The sequence below is a fragment of the Prionailurus bengalensis genome, chromosome B3 (genome assembly GCF_016509475.1).
Source record: "Prionailurus bengalensis isolate Pbe53 chromosome B3, Fcat_Pben_1.1_paternal_pri, whole genome shotgun sequence".
In the NCBI taxonomy this organism is placed as follows: domain Eukaryota; kingdom Metazoa; phylum Chordata; class Mammalia; order Carnivora; family Felidae; genus Prionailurus; species Prionailurus bengalensis.
The window spans coordinates 100505545-100510613 of NC_057355.1; the positions used below are offsets into that span (position 1 = coordinate 100505545).

The window sequence follows — 5069 nt, forward strand, 5'->3', positions numbered from 1 at the left end:
CATTTTTAAGTTTATTTGTTTTGAGAGAGAGAGAGTGAGGGGGGGTGGGGGAGAGAGAGAAAGAGTGAGAGAGAGAGGGAAGAGAGGGGGAGAGAGAGAATCCCAAACAGGCTCCACACCATCAGCACAGAGCCTGATGTGGGGCTCAAACTCAGGAACTCTGAGATCATGACCTGAGCTGAAACCCAAACCCAGAGTCAGATGCTTAACTGCCTGGGCCACCCTGGTGCCCCAGGGGTTTGCTATTCTTATCCACATCCTGTCTTGAGAGCTTATTTTCAAAACAAGAGAGAGAAAAAAAAAAAACACCTCTACCCAGAAAAGACTTATTTCTGCTATTGAGGGAGGGAGAGAAGTTCAATTTACAAAACTCAGATAAAGCATGTAAAAGACAGAATTTAAAAGCCAGGGGGGAAAAAAGATTTAAAAAATCTTCCCACAAAGAAGAATTCTATTGGTATCTTTTTTTTCAAGAAAATAAACACCCAGTTTTATTCTTTTATGATAGTCCACTGAACTAAAATTCTTAAGAGAAACCCTAAGTCCTCTGGGTGCTGTGTTGGTAAGTGTTCATTATAAGAAGCAGATGATGTCCTTCCTGTGAACACATACATTCTTTCTGCTATTTTCAAGATGTGACATTTTTACTTTTTCTTCCAAGATAAAACTGAACTTCCTATGGGATTTTTTTCATAAATATTCATTTATTATTCATAGGAATCATTCCTGATATAACACAGGAATAATGTGTTTCACTTGCCTATGTTCATAAAAGAAAGAAATCCATGGCCAAGAAGTGTAGTTTTTTTTTTTATCTCTATACCCATAAATAAAATTAAAATTTGTAAATGGGCTTCCAGGTTGCCTGGCCCTAGGACTGAGGACAAGAAAAAGGCTCTCCCCAGGCCTGTCCATGACCTCTGCCCTCCAAACCCATAACAAATATCCCAAACCACTGCTATTTACATTCTTATTTCCTAAAGATAGGTGAGTCAATGGTCATTCATCCCATATAAATTTCTCAGATTGTCATCTTCAGAGACTAAGCATACTGGAAAGTTTGGGAGAGAATTTGGTGGAGAGGAGAGAGCAAGGAGAAGGACAAAGTTTTCTTTTGTATTTTTAATTTTTTTTTTAATGTTTATTTTTGAGAGAGACAGAGTGCAAGTGGGGGAGGGGCAGAGAGAGGGAGACACAGAATCTGAAGCAGGCTCCAGGTTCTAAGCTGTCAGCACAGGGCCTGATGTGGGGCTCAAACCCACGACCGTGAGATCGTGAGCTGAAGATCTTCAGCTGAGCTGAAGTCGGATGCTTAACCGACTGCGCTACCCATGTGCCCCAAGGACAAAGTTTTCTTAGGGACTTCATTAAAGTTAAATCTCTAGGAATTAGGGAGTCAGGGAACACAAAGTCTCCTCAAACCTCTTAGTAAACCACAGGTTCTTTGATGGTATCAGCCTCCAAGTTCCAGGTGCAGATTAGTACAAAAATACCGCTTTGACCTCACAGGCTGGTAGATGGAGTAATACTCTCTGACCCAAAACATCAACGGCACGAAGGCCAGGAAGCCGAGGAGCTGCTTACACATTAGATTCCAAGAAATGAGTGTGAGGGATGTGTCCACACGGTTCCTGGTTGTGCGTCTAGGTCCCAGGTGATCAGTCCACCCCAGTTAAGCCTCAGGTCTAGGTAATCTCATTCATACCATAGATTCCTCTCAAGCTGTGAATGGTCAGGGAGCTTCTGGTAATTGTCAGACCCCATGCCATCAGCCAGGTATTGCTTCTAGTTTTCTATCTGCATATTATACTTTTTAGCAGCCTCAGCTAGTTCTTCTGGGGTCTTGGGATAGGGACCTGGGGAGCATGTCCTTCGTGATGTGGGAGACTGTGCACCCATGTACCAGCTGCCCTTTGCGGCCATAGTTTTCCCAGGACTCGGGTCCTGGCCACCACCTCTTCACCTTATTTATTAATTTATTATTAGTTTTTCTGAAAACTATTTACAAGGGTTCTACACCTACCATCTATTTAAGTAAGACCCTATGTAATTCTAATTTAAGCTTTCGATAGTTTGCCTAACAAGCAAACAGATGAGCATGATTAGCAGTGTTCTCTTTCCTTCAGTGAGTTAGATGGTGCATCGGTCATACTTTTCAGACTATGGAATATCAAGCTTGTTAGTACATTAGAATTACCTGGGGAGCTTTTAAAAATCAGGCGATACTTCAGACCATTTAAATCAGAATTTCCGAGGCAGTGAAAGTCAAGCATCGGTATTTCTTAATACTCCCCAGATAATTCAAATGTGCATCCGAGGTTGACAACCAACCAGAAAGGGAAAAAGTGGAGGAGGAGCTCTACGTGAAAGGCCACTTGCGAAATGTGAGTTTTGGGTTGGTTGATTTGATGGCTAGTTGAATAAAGGGTTGTTTGAGAGGGCAGAAGGCACGACTTTCCATGTGATTTAGGACTTAGAGCAAAGTTGGAAAGGATATCAAAATACCCACTTTCAGAGCACATGGGAGGAGCATGGCCCTTTCCTTCATAGACATCTATACTTATCCCTTACCTGAGCCTGTTCAGAGCCTCCCCTCATCAGGGGAATTTCTCTGTCTGCCTTTTTTCCCTCCACTGCAGGCCCTTTTGATGACCTCACCACATGCCAGCCTGAGGTGGTTCCCAGAGCTCTCAGCTGCCCCCCTTGAAATGGTAGTCCATGTGATGCATGGCTTTAATGGTGGCCAGTAGTAGGAAGACAGGAGAGAATTTCTGCCCCTTCCTCCTGATGATCCTTGACTCATGCACCAGAGAGACACAACTGGTTTACTCACAACTTCAAAAAACCCCTACATTTTAGCTAGTGCTTCACTTCTCTCGTGGGCAGCTGATCTACTTCCCAGTTTATGTAATTTCTATGCTTTGCACAAAGCAAGAGGTGGTCAAGAAATGTGTGTTGAGTAAATTAACTTGACACCACCTTTTCTTCGTAGCACTTGTAACACTTATGTCTGCCAACCTTGCCAGACTGAAAACTTTGTGTTTCGTTTCTTTCCATTATATCTCCAGCACCTATCAGGTGGCTCTCAATAAATATTTGCTGTGTGATAAATGTATAACTAAATAAGTGCTTCTTTTGGCTCTTACACAACATCCACTACAATACTAACTCTAGATAATATTTGGTTAATTGATGTTAATCCAAAGGAATGAAATTTGGTTTGCAGACTGTCTCAGTGCCAGAGGGCAAGAAGAGACCAAATGAAGGGGCAGACCACATCACATTGGCAGGTGGCAGGTTCAATAAGCAAGGGAATTTACAAAGCTTGTTGTGGACAGCTACAAGATAAGTAGATGGTTATACTAAAAGTTTACATAGAAGCCTTAACTGGGATCAATCATGTATTCAGTCTAGGGGTCCCAAACAACACATTGCTCTCTTAAGGCTATGGCCTTGGAACAACCTTCACTGTGGGAATAATAGGCAGAGCATATATTCAAGGGCAGGGGAGGGAGTAAGTAGTCTCTAGTTGTCTGGGTCCAGCTTGAGGGTCAACTGGCAGTCACATCATCTGGGTGACCTCCAATACTCTGCCCCTTGTGACCGGTTTTTACAGTCTTACACCCCTCCTCTTCCACCATGTGCCGAGTGGTGTGCAAGGGGTTTTGCTAGCACGGAGGTGGCCTGTTTCGTGGCTATCTGACTGTGGTGGAGGTGGACACCACAGCAACAATAAAGACACATGCAAGAGAAAACGCAGACTATGTTGATTCCCAAAATAAGTAACAAGAGCCAAGAGCCCTATGATTCAAGCTATTGATTTACTAAGTCCCCTATACTGGGGGTTGGATCACTCATGGTGTTCACTTGTGCCCTCAATGTGATTTAATAGAGATGATACATTGGCAGACTCATTAGGTATGAACACACAACCTGGGTAATGACACAGGTGTCTCTTTGTGAGGCAATAATAATATCCAAGGCCGTTCTATTTTGGAGGAGAGCTTTCCTCATATGAGCCATTTCAGTATTCGGTAAAGGTAGTGTTTGTTGGCTATCATTTAAGGCTTGCTGGGTAAATTTAGTAAGGGCTCCTAAATATATTATAATGTCCCCAGGCCAATGGAGGGGACAAAGATTATGGATAAAGGTACCAGTGGAAAACAGAACTTGCCCTCCTGGCCTCGAGGAGAGGTAGGTTGGCAGCTTGGGGAACTTGACCTGGTTGAGCATATCATACACGTTGGCCCGGGGAGGCAGCATCGTCAGGCATGAGGAGACAGACTGGGGACAGGACCAGGACCCCACCTTCTTTCCTCCTTTAATAGTACTTGTTCCATTCCAGGTATAGTGTGTTTCAACAGTTCTAGCCTGCAGCAGGACAGTGGGATCTCAGTGGGCACTGAGCAGTTTCCCCTCACTCAGGGGTTTGAAGTAATTAATCCATTGTGGCAGGATGTCCCACCGCCAATTCCAGTCAATAACTCCTTTCCCAGTCATGATGAGGCTTGGTGTTCTTAGCAGCATGGCACATTGATCAAAGTGAGACTCAGGGCAATGGCTGTTTCTCTCAACTTCCATAATTTTTCAATTATCAGCTGCCTCAGCAGGGGTCCCCTGTCTAGCCTAGGGGACAACAGGCCCTACTTGTTGCTCATCCAAATGCATTAAAGCCTGGGTGGCTCAGTTGGTTAAACAACTGACTCTTGATTTCAGCTCAGGTCATGATCTCACGGTTAAGCACAGCGTTGGGCTCTGAGCTGGGCATGGAGCCTGCTTAGGATTCTCTCTCTCCCTGTTCCTCCCCCACATGTGCTCTCTCTCTCTCATTCTCTCCCTCAAAAAAAAAAAAAAAGCCTGGGAAAGTACTTCAGTCCACCTGGCCAAGTTGGTTTTACCTGTTAGTAATTTAATCTGCTGCTTTAATATTCCATTTTTCCTTTCTACCAATCCTGCTCCTTGCAGGTTATATGGGAGATGGAGCTTCCATTCTATGTCATGTTCTTTTTGCCCAGTCATACATGTAATGACCTTTGAAATGTGACCCTCAACCACTGTCTATTCAATGA

The 5069-nt window shown here is 43.8% G+C and overlaps 1 pseudogene; it reads right to left on the reverse strand.

The window, feature by feature from the left end:
- Positions 1-1416: 1416 nt before the first annotated feature.
- Positions 1417-4263, reverse strand: LOC122468101 (annotated as a pseudogene).
- Positions 4264-5069: the final 806 nt, after the last annotated feature.